Consider the following 18032-nt stretch of genomic DNA (forward strand, 5'->3'; position numbering starts at 1 on the left):
GGTTGCTCTCACACAGAGTCCAGACTTTTCATCACCATACTACATACCCTCACAGCAATGAGGCCGAGAGAAAAATGTTTCATCTGTCTGTAGTTAGCACACACTGAAGGCTGTATTTGAAGTAGTTACACATTAGAAGGTTATAACCACTTTCATACTCTGTGTCCTCTTTAAAATGCCTTTTTTTGAATACTGTATTATGTTTAAGGTTTTTGGATCCCACAAAGTCTTTAAGAGAGTTGGTTTTTTTGCATTTGTGTAGTTTCCCTCCTCTCTAAGTCTACTTCCTGTATACTTTCTATTGTGCAGAGAGATTAAATCACTAAGTAAATAGGGTAATCATTCCTAATGCACATTTCTTAACGCTTTTTATGAAGATTGGCATTATTTCGGTAAAGAACATAAAACATTTTGGAAAGGGAGAGGAGTTTATGGAGCACTAGGTTTGTGCCATCCCTGAAGCCCCCTTTTCTGGAAACAGTGGCCTAAACCAGTTCTTTCCTATTCAAAATTGCTAGAGTATTCCCAGAGTGAAACCAACCCTAATACCTTGGCCTCAGCTGGTTAGATCAGGGATTGGTGTCCAAGCCAAAGGCAATCATGTGTAAGATGGATAGGCAGAGGTTAACTGCCTTTGACAGCGTCTGCTGTGAAACGCAGCAGTGCTAGTTAAGGATAGACTGATGAGGAGTTCGCACAAAGAAGGGTAGTTAGTCATGCTCCCTGTCAGTAGCTGTTACTCCAGTTCTCCATGAGGCCTGGCCTGTGGCCATGGCTTGGAAGTCCAGGGACCCAGAATACAGCTAGGGACATGGAGAATGCCCTGCATCCTTCCAACGGGGCCCTCTTCCACACGGCAACCTGGTAATCTGAGTGATTCTTCTCTCAGCAAACTTGAAGCCCATCCTCAACATCATGGCTCAGAAATAATTTAATTAAGTCCCTTCTTACAGAGGAGGGAAACTGAGTCCCAGAAGACAAAATGGCCACACAGTTAATTAGTAGTGTTCGTGGGAGAGGAGCTTGGGGTTCTCGATGCCTCATGTACTTCTTCGAGCTGCTGTGCTGTCTCATGTGTTGATGCTCTGTGGTGGTCATATAAGCATGCTTTAGAAGAGACAAATTAATGTGTACTTTAATATTCATTCACCCAATGTGTGATTATTTAGTAAATTCAAGAGAAAGAAAGAGAAAATATTGGTCTTACCCTCCAGTTACTTATAGTCTAAATGAGGAACCACACATAAAACTACTTTTATAGTTAAGTGATAATAAGAGTTTACTAGCCCTGACTGGTATGGCTCAGTGGGTTGAGCATCATCCCACAAACTAAAAGGTCACTGCCAGTTAGATTCCTGGTCAGGACACATGCCTGTGTTGTGGGGCAGGTCCTCCAGTCCAGTTGGGGGTGTGTGAGAGGCAACTGGTCGATGATTCTCTTGCATGTCAATGTTTTTCTCCCTCTCTTTCTCCCTCCCTTCCCCTCTCTCTTAAAATAAATAAATAAAATCTTTAGAGAAGAAAAAAAAAGAATTTACTGAGTGGCAGAACTATATTTACTACAGAGGATTAAAAGACATTTGTTTTTAAAAAATAGTTTTAATTAAAAATTCTTTTATTTAAAAATTTTAATTTTTTGCTTTTTCAAAAATGATAGTGGTTGACTGATCTGATGCATGAAAAAGGATTGTGAGGCTACCAGACTTAGAGGAAACAATGACCGATGGATTAGGATTGGTTGGTAGTGCCTGCTTTGTGTGTACAGGGAGTACATGTGTCCGATTTCTTGTGAAGGTGGATAACTCTTACATAGAGGTGGACACAAAACAGTCCCGATGACAGAAAGACCCTGAGCAAAGACTAGAGAATCAGTGTGTGTGTTTGAAGGGTTGTGGGAAGACTGAGCTAAGCGAATCAAGAATGAGGGCAGACCCAAGGTGGCAGAGGAGGAAGTGGAAGCTACACTAAACCTCTCCCAGGACCAAACTGGAATTACAAGGAAATTGTAGAAACATCATCCTGGATAACCAAATGAACACTAGATGGAGAGAAGCTTTATAAACACGAACAGACAATGTACATGAAGCTTTATAAACATGAACAGACAATGTTCGTGTACAGATGAAGCCACATCACCACAATGTGACTGGTAGGGAGTGCGGAGGAGGCACAAGAGGGCTGGCTTGGCTTCCGTGGGCAGAATCTAAAGTCCTGGCAGGATATTTCAGTGGCTGAGGAGGTCTCCCTGAGAAGTGTGGGATCTAAATCCCAAGCTGGGCACCCCAGCCTACAGTACCAGAACCAGGAAAGGAACCCAAATAACATACGGCTGTGCAAAGCAGCAAAGTTTCTGTCTGACTGGGAGAGACAGCTGGAGACCCAGAGAGCCTCCTAAATGGCCAGTGCACAAAATTCTGTTTGCAGCTACTTATGCTGGGCTCTGGCAGAGCAAGGGCAGGGTGGCCTAGAGATGCTTGAGGAGAGTCTGGGACTGGTTGCTCTGGGGAGAGAGCTGTAGGAACTGCCACCAGAATCCCTGTGCTGAGTCATTCCCCATACTGCAGGAGCCATTTTCTCAGGCAGAGCAATCCCTTCCAGGTGGCATCAGAGTGAGAGGAAGCAATAGCCCCACCCACAGGAATTACTCTGCCCCACCTGTGGTGCTTAAGCCCTGCTGCTGAAGAGTACACCTGGAAGACATTCATTTATTAACCCTACAGAAAGCTTGCAGGCAGAGGTGGATTGCTGGGAGCTCTGAGCTTCAGCTGACCCCCGCCAGGCCTGGTGCTGGTAAAAGCCAGCTTTGGTGCACAGCTTTGTTCTTTGTGCCCACACCCAGGCCCAGCAGAGGGAACCACATGCTGTGGATCACTGATAGCTCTAAGCAGGTTTCCCAGGGCCAATCACAGGCAGGGTTTGACTTAAGTGTGCACCATAGTCTTGCAGATCTACCTAATACATAGAAACAAATACAAAGAAGCAGCCAAAATGGGAAGACAAAGAAACAGACCCCAAGTGAAAGAACAAGAGAGTTCTCCAGAAGAACTTGATGAAATGTAGGAAAGCAATTTATCAGATAGAGAGTGTAATGAGTGTAAGGATACTCAACAGCATGAAAAAAGACATAGAAGCCATAAAAAAGAAACAGTCAGAAATAATGCAATATCTGAAATAAATAATACACTGGAAGGAATAAACAGTAGGTTAGATGAAGCAGAGGACTGAATCAGTGATTTGGAATACAAGGTTGAAATAATTACCCAGGCAGAGCAGCAAAAAAAGGAAAGAATTTTAAAAAACAAGGAGAGCTTAGGAAACATTTTGGAGTGTAACGACATGAAGTGTAACGACATCCACATCATAGGAATACCTGAAGGAGAAGAGAGCAAGCACAAGATCGAGAAACTATTTGAAGAAATGATGACCAAAAACTTCCCATATCTGGTGAAAGATAAAGACAAGTCCAGGAAGCTCAGAGAGTTCCAAGAGACTTTTGGACCCAAAGAGGCCTACACTGAAACACATCATAATTAAAATGACAATGCCTAGAGACAAGGAGAAAATCCTAAAAGCCACAAGAGAAAAGCAGGCAGTTACATACAAGGGAGCACCAATTAGCCTGTCATCTGATTTCTCAACAGAAACATTTCAGGCCAGAAGGGAGTGGTGTGAAATATTCAAAGTGATGAAAAGCAAGGACCTACAACCAAGGCTACTTTATCTAGCAAGTCTATCATTTAAAATTGAAGGAGAAATAAAGAACTTCCCAGACAAGAGAAAGCTAAAGGAATTTGTTAACACCAAACCAGTACCACACAAATGTTAAAGGGCTTGCTTTAAGAACAAGAAGAAGAAAAAAGAAAAAAAAAACAGAGGAAAATTGTCTAACAATAAAATGGCATAAATATGTATCTATTAACAATCACCTTAAATGTAAGTGGCTTAAATGCTCCAACCAAAAGACACAGGGTAGCTGAATGGATAAGAAAACAAGACACATATACATGCTGCCTCCAAAAGACCCACCTCATATCGAAAGATACACACAGACTAAAAGTAAAAGGATGGAAAAAGATATTTCATGCAAATGGAGAGGAAAAAAAGCTGAGGTAGTAGTACTTATATCTGACAAAATAGACTTTAAAACCAAGGCTATATTAAGAGACAAAGAAGGACACTGCATAATGATAAAGGGAACAATCCAACAAGAGGATATAACCCTAGTAAGCATTAATGCACACATTATAGGAGCACTTAATATGTAAAGCCAACCTTGATGGACATAAAGGGAGAGATCAACAGGTACACGGTCATAGTCAGGGATTTTAACACCCCTTTGCCTTCAATGGAAAGATCTTCCAGAAAGAAAATCAACAAGGAGATAGCAGCCTGAAAGGATACACTAGATCAAATGAATTTAATTGATAACTTCAGAGCATTTCACTCCAAAGCAGCAGAATATACGTACTTTTCAAGTGCACATGGAATGTTTTCTTGGATAGACCACATGTTAGGACACAAAACAAGTGTCAGTAAATTTAAGATGATTAAAATCATATCAAATATCTCCTCTGACCACAATGCTATGAAACAGAAATCAATCACAAGAAAAACACTGAAAGACATGCAAAGACATGGAAACCAAAGAACATGTTATTAAATGATGAATGGGTCAACAACAAGGAAGAAATTAAAAGATACCTTGAAACAAATTAAAATGAGAACAAAACAACCGAAAATCTGAGGGACACTGCAAAAGCAATCCTAAGAGGGAAATTCATGGTATTACAGGCCTATCTCAAAAAAAAAGAAAAAGTTAAAATAAACAATCTAACTTTACACTTAAATGAACTTGAAAAAGAACAACAAACAAAGCCCAAAGTGAGTAGAAAGAAAGAAATAATGATCAGAGCAGAAATAAATGAAATAGAATCTAAAAAAAAAAAAAAAAAAAGCTCAAGGAATCCAAGAGTTGGTTGTTTGATAAGAGTTGGTGAAAAGATAAAAAAGATGGACAAATCTTTAACCAAAGTTAACAAGAAAGAAAGAAAGTGGACCCAAATAAATAAAGTCAGAAATAAAAGAGGAGAAATAATAACTGACACCAAAGAAATACAAAGGGTTGTAAGAAAATGTTATGAAAAATTATATGCTAACAAACTGGACAACCTGAATGAAATAGATAATGTCCTAGAAATGTACAGTCTTCCAAAACTAAATTAGGAAGAATCAGAGAATCTGAAAAGCCAGATTACACCTAGTCAAATTGAAGCAGTAATCAAAAAACTTCCAATAAACAAAAGCCCTGGACTGGATGGCTTCACAGGTGAATTTTACCAAATATTCCGAGAAGAACTAACATCTCTCCTCAAGCTAGTTCAAAAAATTCAAGAGAAGGAAGCTCCTAAGCTCATTTTATGAAACCAGCATTATCTTAATTCCAAAACCAGATAAAGACACTATAAAGAAAGAAAATTATAGGTCAATATTGTTGATGAAGATAGATGCTAAAATCCACAACAAAATATCAGAAAACTGAATACAGCAATGCATCCAAAAGATCGTATACCATGATTGAGTGCGAGTTACTCCAGGAATGCAGGGTTGGTACAACATTCACAAATCAATAAATGTGATGCACCACATAAACAAAATGAAAGATAAAAACCACATGGTAATATCAATACATGCAGAAATAGCTTTTTATAAAAGCCAGCACCCGTTTATGATAAAAAATACTTTCAGCAATGTGGGAATAGAAGGAACATACTTAAACATAATAAAGGCCATATATGACAAAACCACTGCCAGCATCATACTCAATGGGCAAAAACTACAAGCACTCCCCTTAAGATCTGGAACAAGACAGGGATGTCCACTTTCCCTTCTCTTATTCAACGTAGTACTAGAAGTCCTAGCCACAGAAATCAGACAGGAAGAAATAGAAGGCATCGAATTGGAAACGAAAAAGTAAAATTGTCTTTATTTGCAGATGTCATGACACTGTACATAGAGAACCCCAAAGATTCCACCAAGAAATTACTAGAACTGATAAATGAATTCAGCAAAGTAGCAGGATACAAAATTAATATCCAGAAGTCAGTTGCATTTTTATAGGCCAATAATAAACTATCAGAAAGGGAAATTTAAAAATAATCACATTCATAATTGCTTCAAAAAGAATAAAGTACCTAGAAATTATGGGGAACAACTGTTCCACACATGGGAAATGTGGCCCAGCCCCCACTCGGAAAAGCAAGTTGGGAGCGAGTTTCAGCAGGCAGGACCCACGTGCACAGATAGGTTCTCCTGTGGGGAATCAGGCCTGCATTGTACCTAGACTGCTATGAGACTTGCTTTTGCTAAAACTCCCTCACCCTGAATTGAGGCAGCAAATGTTTACTGAGAATCTTTAACTTCCTAAAATATGAGCTATACCTCCCAAGTATGGAGCATAACCAGTTTTGACTACTTTTTCCCTTTACATTTGCAAATATCCTTCTTTGATGTATTTAGCAACATCCTCTCCTTTGTTGTCTGTAAAAGATAACCACCCAAACAAAACAAACCTATGCATAGTAAATGAGGACCATCCTTGATGTAAGGTGCCTAGAAAAACATAAAAGCCTGTCCAGGCGGGGGTCTCGGGGCCTTCTCTCTGACTTAAAGAGCGGTCATGCAGCCCCTTTTTCTCCACAGGATTTCTGTAGTCCGTGTGTATTTGTCTATTGCCGCCACAACACAGGATCCTGCTGGCCAGGATCCTCATCAAGAAATAAATCTAATGAGGAATGTAAAATTATAAGACATGGAAGAAAGGAATTGAAGAAGATACAAATAAGTGGAAGCACATCCCATGTGCATGGACAGGAAGAATTAACATCATTAAAATGTCCATACTACCCAAAACAATCTATAGATTAAATGCCATTCCTGTCAAGATTCCAATGATGTATTTTACAGAACTAGAACAAATATCTCAAAAATTTATATGGAACCACAAAAGGCCCTGCATAGCAACAGTTATCCTGAGAAAGAAGAACAAAGTGGGAGGAATCACAGTACCTAATATCAAACTATAAGTCCATAGTAATCAAAACAGCATGGTACTGGCATAAAAACAGACACATAGATTAATGGAAAAGATTACAGCCCAGAAATAAAACTACACCTTTATAGTCAATTAATATTTGACAGAGGAACTACGCACATACAGTGGGTTAAGATAATTTATTCAAAAAGTGGTGTTGGGAAAATCAGATATTTGCAGACTAATGAAACTAACCACCTTCTTACACCACACACAAGAATAAATTCAAAATGGATTTAAGATTTATATAAAACAAAAATCCTATAAAAATCCTATAAAAACCATAAAAATCCTAGAAGAGAACATAAGCAGCAAAATCTTGGACATAGCTTGTAGTGATATTTTATCAGATAGAACTCCCCAGGCAAGGGAAACAAAAGAAAAAAATAAATAAATAAATGGGACTACATCAAACTAAGAAGTTTTTACACAGCAAAGGAAAACTTCAACAAAACAAAAAGACAACCCACAGAATGGGAGAATATACTCACTGGTACATCTGATAAGGGGTTAATATCCAAAATTTATAATGAACTTACAAAACTTAACAGGAAAAAACAAACAACCAAATCAAAAAATGGGCAAAGGATCTGAATAGACACTTTTCCAAAGAGGACATACAAATGGCCAGTAGACATATGAAAAGATGTTCAACATCACTAATCATCAGAGAAATGCAAATTAGAACCACAGTGAGATACCATCTCACACCTGTCAGGATGGCCATCATCAACAAATCAACAAACAACAAGAGCTGGTGAGGATGTGGAGAAAGGGGAACCCTTCTGCACTGTTGGTGGGAATGCAGATTTGGTGTAGCCACTGTGGAAAGCAGTATGGAGATACCTCAAAAAATTAAAATGGATCTGCCTTTTGACCCAGCAATCCCACTTCTGGGAATATAACCAAAGGAACCCAAAATACTAATGCGAAAGAACATAAGCACCCCTATGTTCATTTTGGCATTATTTACAGTCTCCAAGATATGGAAGCAGCCCAAGTGTCCATCAGTAGATGGGTGGATAAAACAACTGTGGGACATTTACACAGAGGAATACTACTTGGCCATAAAAAGAAGAAGATTTTACCCTTTGCGACAGTATGGATGGACCTGGAGAACATTATGCTAAGTGAAATAAGCCAGTTAGAGAAAGACAAAAACCATATGATCTCACTCATATGTGGATCTAATGAACAAACTGAACTAACAAGCAAAATAGAGACAGACTTACGGATGGAGAGCAGGGTGATAGCTAGCGGGGGTAGGGGTTGGGGTTGGAGGGATTGATTAAAGAGGAAAAAAGACTCATGGACATGGACAACAGTGTGGTGATTGTGGGGGGTTGGGGGATATAAGGGGACTAACTAGTAACGAAAAAATAAAATTAAAAATTATTAAATATAAATATTAATTTTAAAAAAGAGTGGGGGCAGATAACAGAAGCAGATAATAGAATGATAAGTGGAAGTGTTTGATTGTATCCTACCACGAGACCAGTGGTTGTGAGACTGTGTGAAATGAAGCCACCAACTGAACACTACTCCTCAGGCGTGGGGCATGCTGGGAGGCCGAGGCTGGGTAGGGGATGTGGGAGAGGTTGGGGCAGGGCAGGCAATACTCTGGCTGCCCCTCACACCCTCCCACCTTCATAGCACAACATTGGTTTATCTGTTTTACACATTGGGACTTTGTGTGATGAAACGTTTTGCCTTCAAAGAAGCCATTTCTTGCTTTAATAAAACAAACCTGAAAATCACTGCTATAAGCCAGGAGAGTTTCTGGAAGTTTTTACGTGGTGAATTGGATACTTTAGGAAAATTGATGGGGTACTAGTTTGTATATTGGATCCGAGAGGAGAATTAGGGTACTGTTGCAATTCTCGAGCATGAGGAGACAAAGCTGTGATTCAGGATCAGCGCAGTCGTTCCAGGGCCTCAGGTGACAGTTTATAAGAACCATTTCAGAAGCAGAGCCAGGGAAGGAGTAGTCTTCACCTGAGGACATAAACACGTAAAGTGAAATTGTGTTACTCTCGTTAATTTAGCCTCTGTCAAATTATTTTATCTTCTAGACTATAAAGTTTTTGAGGGTAGGGATTGTGTCTGTCTTGTTTTCTTAGGATGGTGCCTGGAACATAGTAGGTGTTCGATAAATATTTATTCCCTATTCAAAAATAAAAGAGGTCATATGTAGCCATTTGGATGATTTCTACTGCAAATAAGAGAAGTCTGGACCTCAGACTGACTTAAACAATAAGTACATTTACTAGATCATGTCAGAGGTAGAGTAAGTTCCAGGCTCAGTGTAGTCAACTGTGGAGTGATGTCATTAAGGATCCAGGTTCTCCCCCTCTCTCCACTCAGTGCCCTTGGCATTGGCTTTACCTGGAGAGCTGTGTGCCTCACTTTGTAGGATGGCTGACATGACTCCTTGTTTAAGAGACAGCAAGAGGGAAAGAGAAACCTTTCTCCTAAACATAAACTATACAGCCTTAGTTCCCATCCCCATTCTCTCCAGTAACAAGCCAGAAGAATCCCTTATACTGATTGGCTTTGAGCCCCATCCCAGGCTAACCCTGGGGCTGGGGCTAGGATCATTTCCTCTGAGTGCTAGGGGGAGAGGGTTAGAATCATGAACAAAATTAGAGTCTACTAAAAAAAAAAAAAAGCAAGGGAGAAGGCGTGGTGAGCTAAGTACACTTGTTACTCAGTGTGAGATCTGAGGCTCAGCGGCCTCAGTGTCACTGGGATCTTGTTAGAAATGTAAGATCTTAGGGCTCATCTGAGGGCCACACAATCAGAATCTGTATTTTAGCAGAGTCCCCAGGTGATTTGCACACAAGTAACATCTGAGAAGCATTACCCCGTACCATACACTTTAGTCCCTTCTAGGGCTTTTGCCTGGCGTATAGAGCAGACGAGCTTCTTCAAGACCCAGGTGTGAACTGCTATCACTCCTCAGCTCCCATGGTGTTTTATTCCTGACTCTTTCATATATCTTCCCCCCCCAGTGTATTATATTTAGTTGTTTCAATGATCTTAGAGTTCCCAAGCACCTGGCTTAGTACTTGGTACTAAAAGGAACTCCATGAGTTCCCATCCATTCATTCATTCATTCACCAAATTTCTATTGAATATCTGCAATACCTGGCACTATTCTAGATTCTGGATGTACAACAATGAACAAAACAATGTCTCCTACTTTATGGAGCTTCAGGTTTAGTTAGAGGAGAGAGGTATTTCAAAATATATTCTTTTTATATATACTTGTGGAGTGAATTAATTAATTCAACAAATAGTTATTGAGCACTACGGTGTGTTAGGTTCTCTTCTAAACACTGAATGACATCAGTGAATAAAAACAGACACAAATCTCTATTTTCAGTGGTGCTTCCTCTCTAGTGGGGCTTGGGTAAATAGTAAATAGATAAGTAAATTGTTAGTATGCTAGAAAGTGACAGCTATGAAACTCATGGAGGAGATGCAGGGAGAAATGCTGGGGCCGTGGGGTGGTGATTTTAAGTGGAGGAGTCAAGGTGGACCTCGAAGAGGAGGTTACAGTTTATGTTCCAGTGGGAGGAGTGGAGGATTCTGCATGTGACTGGGAGAATGGCGGTACCGCTGGCAAAAGTAAGGTCAGTGCAGCTGTGGGTCAGGGTATTTTTTTGAGGGGGAGAGATTATAACTTGATTTGGATTTGTTGAGTTGGGCTTTTGGTGAGATATTCAAAGGCTAATATCCAATAGATAATGAAAAATGTGAGTCTGACATCTGCTTGCAAGATCAGGGCGAATATTTTTGATTTAGGAATCATTAGTATGGTACCTCGACCAAAAAGTGAGAGCCGTGATATAGAACTGGCTGATGAGGAAGGAATTCAAGGGGGGAAAATTTAGGAGCTTATGGCTGAATCTGGGGGAATGATGCTAGTCCTGGGGTGTGAGGAAGAAGTTATTTTGCCCCCTTATTCAGTAACATCACTGAGTGGTTGATTGAGGCCAATAGTAAAATAAACAAAAAACTAATTTGATATATTATCCTTCTTCTGCAATGATTATAGACAAAAGACCATAGCTGGTTAGGGAAATATGTTGTTGGTGAAATTTCAATACTTCTCTGAAAGGTTGTGATAAGCAAAAAGTTAGGCACAGCCATCTATGTTTAGACAAGCTCAGTCAGACGGGCCGGGGGGAAGTAGTCTGTCTGTCTTTGTCTTGCCTTGTAGCTCTTTAGGCTGTAGGTCTGTGGTTAGGGCATAGTTGTCTGGTCAGCCATGGGTGAAGCCACTAGTCCAAGTGCAGGTACATTGACATTCACACCATGTCATGGGACCGACCTTTCATTAGTGGTGACCTCAGGGATGAGATCAGGGATGAAGGTGGAGTTTCGGTTGCTATTTTCTTTATGCCCCTGAAGGGTCATTCTAACCTCTCCAATATTATCTGCTCTCCCCTTCCTTCCCAGTGCCTCGCTCACTTGGCTAATCATTGCCTTAAAAAAAAAAAAAGATTTTGCCCTGGCAGGTGTGGCTCAGTGGATTGAGTGCCAGCCTGTGAACTGAAAGGTCACCAGTTCAATTCCCAATCAGGGCACATGCCTGGGTTGTGGGCCAGGGTTCTGGTTGGGGGCATGTGAGAAGCAACTGATCAATGTAACTCTTCACACATCATTGTTTCTCTCCCTCTCTTTCTCCTTCCCTTCCCCTCTCTTAAAAAAATTAAATAAATAAAATCTTTTAAAAAAGAATACTAAATTTGTAAAAAAAAAAAAAAGATTTTTATTTATTTATTTATTTATTTATTTTAAACTTTTATTTTATTTTATTTATTTTCAGAGAGATGGGAAGGGAGGTAGAAAAAGAGGGAGAGAAACATTGATGTGTGAAGAGATATATTGATCAGTTAATTCTCATATGCCCCAAACCAGAACCCTGGCCCACAACCCAGGCATGTGTCCTGACTGGGAATTGAACTAGTTACCTTTGGCATTCAGTCCACAGAGCCACATCTGCCAGGGCTAGTCATTGCCTTTATATTGTCCACTGATTCTTCAGAACTAATTCACGCTAAAGTGTGAATTTTCAACATTAGCATGTTAATAGAACATAAGACCTTTACCAGAATTCATTTGCTCATCTAGTCCACAAATACTTATTGAATGACTATTATGTGACAAGCATTGTACTAGGTCCTGGAAATACAGTTGTGAATTAGTGACAGTTCTGGTGTTCATGAAATACACAGTCTAATTGGGAAAAAGTTAGTCAAATGGGTAACACACAGCAGGACAGTGCTAAAATGGGGATAAATTTAGGGTTATGTCGACTTTGGAGAGAAGAGCAGGGAGTGGGAGGGAGAGTTCTGAGCAAAGGGAACGCTGCACGCAAAGCCTTGGAAGCATGAATGAGGGATCAAGAAGAGGTGAGTGTGCTGGCAGGAGGCAGAGCCTAGAGCAATCCACAGTGGCCAGACCACGAGGGCCTTCTAAACCCTGTTAGGGAATCTGGACTTCATCCTGAGGGTGCTGGGGAGCCAGCTAATGGTTTTAAGCTGGGGATTGTCATAGTCATATTGCATTTTAAAAGATCATGTTAGTTGCAGTGTGGAGAACAGACTGAAGGCGCAGAGACCGGTCAGGAGGCAGTGCCGTCACCCTGGCAGTAGTCAACTGGTGGCTTGAACTAGCATGAGGAATGAAGATCAAGGGACAGAATCAAGAGCTTTGTAAGAGGAATTCGTGATTGATTAAATGGGGTCAGGGAAGTTGAGAGAGGAGTCAAGGATGATTCCTGAGTTTTTGATGGAAACACTCCTTAATGGCAGAATCGCAGGCATCCGTGACCCGGTCTGTAGCATAGCTGTTTTTGGGTGGGGTTCTTGTCACACTTAAAATCACATTATGCAAACCGCTGCCTTCCCCAAATATTTACCTTTACAGATAGCTCTGGCCCTCCTTTTCACTGGCTGGCATAGGGAGCCTTTCCTCCTGCTGGGACTGGAGTGCTTGTGGCTTGAGGGCTTTTGGAGTGTAGTGAAGGAGCACAGAGAATATTTCTTAGAATTATTCAGGTGATGGGCAGTTTTCACCTACGTGATCACTTGAGTGCAATACCTCCCTCCGCTTATGAAGTTTCACCTGTGTGCCACCTGTTTTAGCTCTAGATCCCATTCTCTCCCCCTCCTGTTCATAGTAGGAGCATCGACTGCTGGAAGCCTTTTAACAACGTGACATACTGAATCGAGTCAGCTTTCTTTTACTGTTTGTATCTGAGCAATTGCTCTCTCTTTCTCTCTCTCACACACAAATGGCTTTATTTTCAAAAGTATGCATGGCTTACAAAACTTTTAATAAAATTCCAGGCAACCCATGCCATATGTGTGTGTGTGTATGTGTATGTATATATATATATATATATATATATTCACATACATATACAGAGAGTGCTGTAGCATAGATTGTAGCATAGATATTTAGATGTTATACATCTAAAGGAATCTCCCTAGAAATCATTAATTATCATGAATTATGTTTTAAAGCATACTTATACAATATAATATATAATGAAACAGGGATGGTTAATGATGCACATAGAGAGTAGTAAAACCATAAATGGGAATACCTGACAGAGCAATGAGATTTAAAAAGAAAATAAGTGCACCTGGTGTGCCTTAAATGCTTTTTAAAACCCTGTTTCTGGAAAGTTCGTGTAAGTGAATTAAGCCTGTGTTTCTCCTGGGGCTGCCAGCACTTTCTTTGGCCAGCATAACAGCTGCACCAGGAGGTGCTGAGCTGCAAAAAGCTCAGCACGGAGCTGTGGTTGCGGCCCTAGCTCTGGGAGACTGAGCTACAGAGGCTCTTAGCTGGCACCTTTAAGAACTCCTGGGAAGTCGATTTTTCGCATGTAAGAGTAGAGAAGCCCAGGTGCTTTCAGCAGCCCCTGCTCACCGAATGAAAGGCATCTAAGTTAGAAAACACAGCCATCTTTCACATTAAGCTTCTCAGTTACTGGCATTGATAACCATGCTCAAGGTTAAGACAATAAAATGTGATCATTCTTCAATTCAAGGACAAACACGGTGCCCAGCTGAGTGGTGTTTAGAAGATGTATCTTTACTAAAGTAACGATTTATCTGTATATCTATGTTTTTAGATAATGGATTGCAGTGAACCCTGACCTGAACTCCTAACGGTTTCATGTCTCTGAAATTAGAAAAAGACTAATTTTATAGGTGTTTTCTTTTCTTCTTCAAGGGATTATTTTTGCTGAATTATGTGTTGTAACCAAGGCCTAGAGGAGGAAGAGGGTTGGTTTGTGAATTAGCAAGGTCTAGTGAAAACTTCTGTTTATGTGACCCCTGGTGGCTGGTGGGAGTGATTGGTGTGCCTAAACAGTTTTTCTTAAGGGCTAATTTCTTTATAGACAACAAGAGCAGCAGATTGATGCTTAAGGGCTGGTTGGCGTTCCCAAATATTCTATTGTTGCTCGTTGTCACATAGATGAAGTAGATAGAAAAGTAAACAGAGGGCTCTATGTTCATTAATTCGTCCTCCCAACATTGTAACTAAAGGATGCTGCGGCTACTTGGCTGTCCAACTTTCACTGCCTGTCTTAGGCTACAAAGGAGCTAAATATAAAAAAGGAAAGGAAGGAAGGAATTTCTGGGTTGGAGATTTGAGCAGAAAAATTACACCTCTGCCAGTGCAGAGAAAATGCCAAGGTAGGAGTCAACGGAGAAATTCATATGACTCAGGATCATGTTGGCTTCCCCATTCCTTGCCAGGTCTGCTTGTCCCATTTCGCTCCGGTGTTGGCAAGAGCCACAACATCTGGTTTCTTGCCCTAGCATAACCACAGATTCATTGGGAGACTTTGCACCAATTGACTCTCTAAGCATACATTTCCTCACGGGGAAAATGAAAGTGTTGAACCAGACAGCGTCAGTTTTAGGATCTTCCTGAGCTAGTTGCTTTGCCTTTCACCCTTCTGAGCACTGTTAGGGAAGGGTAGGGTCTTCATTAACCCAGATCCTGCTAGAACAAAGCTTGTTGAAGTCATTAACTACCTGCTTTACCCACAGATTAGGAACAGGCCATGGAGCTCATCAGTGGGTCTTAAAATGTGATCTGGGCCCTGGCTGGTGTGGCTCAGTGGATTGAGTGCTGGCCTGCGAACCGAAGGGTTGCCAGTTGGATTCCCAGTCAGGGCACATGCCCTAGGTTGTGGGCCAGGTCCCCAGTAGGGGATGCGTGAGAGGCAACCATACATTGATGTTTCTCTCCCTCTCTTTCTTCCCCTCTCTAAAAATAAATAAATAAAACCTTAAAAAAAAAAGTGACTTGGGACCAGCGACATGGGCATCACCTGGGAACCTCTTAGACATGCTTATTTTGGGGACCCCTCCATACCTGCTAAATCAGAGACTGTGGAAGCGGGGTGGGGTCCAGCACTCTGTGTTTTAACAAGGCTTTCAGGTGATCCTGATGTGTGCTTAATGTTTGAGTGAAGCATAACGTATACACTGAATGTAAAAAGCATCGGACTGTGGCTCTGCTGTGCTTGCTGATCCTGGCGTCATCTAACAGTTCAGTATTTTTATCTTTAAACACATGCCCATAGGCACTGGTGATAACATGAAATTTGAAATGAACTGAGTCAACTCTGTATTTCGAAAGGTTGTCATATTTAAACTTTTTTTTTTTTTTTTTTACAATTACAGAGTGGTTTACATATAGCCCTAGGCCTGAGCAAAGAGAATTCTGGGAAATGTAGTTTATTTATTTAGGACAGGAGTGTTTTGTAAAGGGGGAGTTTGGGGAACTGTCTCCCTGAGGTGGTATGAAGTTTTCCAGGGCACCTCAGAGTTGGTGAAAGAGAACCGTTTCAGCTGTCGCTGGCAGCAGCCCACACATTTTATCTTCGTGTGTTTGTTCTGCCTGTTGAACACTGACTTTCATACCATCTTGTTCTGTAATTCAAAACTGACTCTGTAATTAGGTCTGAAAAGGAATGGTTCCCAGGCAATTCCTTATGAAACTAGTAAAGACAGTTGCATTTGCTTTGGCTTGTTTTGGTGCAATTTGCCTGAGAGGGCTGCAGGGTGGCTCTATTTGAAGTTATATTGGGTGGGCCTCTCCTCCGTGTGTTTCTAGTGAGAGGGGATGAAGGCTGAGTTCTGCTCGTGGGAACTTTATGTGCATGAGTAGAAGACGCTGGCAGACTTTTCTCTTTCATCTTGGGACAGTAAACTCTGAATTGCTTCATGTGTTTAAGCCTACCTGGCTCAGGTTTGGCTGTGTGGCCCAGAGGAATGGTTAACCAGCTAAATTACAGGGGCCACGGGGGACTTCCTAGAGAGTAACTACTGCTGTGCTAATTCCAAGTTTCCCCTTTTGGATTCCATGCATGGAGACCTAAGGCATTCTAGATGATTTGCATACTTAAAATTGAGGTTAAAATCTAACTTCTTAATAGAGAATATGATGACTATGTTTGTGAATCCTTTTTGCTTCAACATCTGGGCGAGGGACCGTCAGGAGGCCTGGGAAGGGGGAGGTAGGTTCAGCCTTGCAGGACCTGGATCCCCACTGCTGGTTTGCACCTGAGCAACCCTACTTTATTTGTTTTGCTTGTTTACACTTCCACTTAACACTTCTTCTGGAGAGAATGTTTCACTGCTTTAAAAAGTTTGAACGCCACTGGTTTAGACTAGAGGGATCCAGTCCAAACACTGGAGGTCCTGGGAACCTCTTTTCATCAGACACTGGGCTCTCTACTTATTTTTGCCCACCAGCTAAGACTTCAAACCTGCCTGCAGCACCAGAGTCAGCCACCACTCCATTTAGGCCCCAGCATGTGGATACTTAATTCTCTTGCCCTGTTAACAGCTTCCCCTGCCCCATCTCACTCTGGTCCCCAACAGCCTGGTATCCAATTAGATTGCATCCCTCAGAGGCAGGGTGGCCATAGGAGGCCTCTTGAGCCATAAATTCTCAATAGCTGCTTTGGTCTGTGATAATTCATCCATGCCTATTTAATTTGATGTTCTTCTTAGTGCCCTTGTCCAGAATGGAGTCACCCCCACTGTAGCTTCTTGCCCTGAATTCATCTCTACTACCACATTTTGAGAGGGGCCAATTGTCAACCTTCTACCAGAACTGAGTTGGGTCCTGCTTTTGTTTGTCATTGCCCACCATGCCTGGCCCAGGGAAGCAGTGCGGCGGAAGCATCGCTGTAATGTAGGAAGGCCTCTTTTTTCACCTCGACCCGGGTGGCATTAGGAATGGTTCCTTTGTGCTGCTGATGGACTGCCTAAGAACTGGAATCTGGGAAGGGTCGGGGGTTGCCATTCACAGCAACAAGTTAGGCTTTGACATCAGGAAGACTTAAGTTCTTATCCTGATTTCATCCCTTCCTAGCTGGGTGACCTAGAACACTCTTTCTGAGTCCTCCAGTTGCTCACCTGTAACTTGCAGGTGATATCTCATAGGATCACTGTACAAATTAAGTGAGAGAGAGAGAGTGTGTGTGTATGTGTGTGTGTATGTCCTAGTATCATATGAAAGCATTAAAAAATATTTCTGTCTTCCCTGAAACCTTTCTGCAGCACACAGTAGGTGCTCAAAAGTGCTACAACCATTGTTGCAGAGACCATCAGTTAGATCTGGAGAATCACTTTCTGTGGTCCTCATTCTCTATGTGCCAATTTGATTTGGGTTTTCACTATGGTGATGAGTGGGTTCACTGGAGCTTGGTTTTGTTTTACCACTCTTTAGTGTTCATAAAGGTTTCCTGTTGATAGGATATTGCCTCATTTGAGCAGAATAGCTGGTAATAATTTTTTTAAATTTCAAGTATAGTTATCAGTTACAGTGACTTGTTGCTTAAAGAACTTTACTGGTATCTCATTGCTTTTCCACTAAAGCCATAATTTAATGTGGCCTG

Source organism: Desmodus rotundus, chromosome 8, assembly GCF_022682495.2.
Source record: "Desmodus rotundus isolate HL8 chromosome 8, HLdesRot8A.1, whole genome shotgun sequence".
NCBI lineage: Eukaryota > Metazoa > Chordata > Mammalia > Chiroptera > Phyllostomidae > Desmodus > Desmodus rotundus.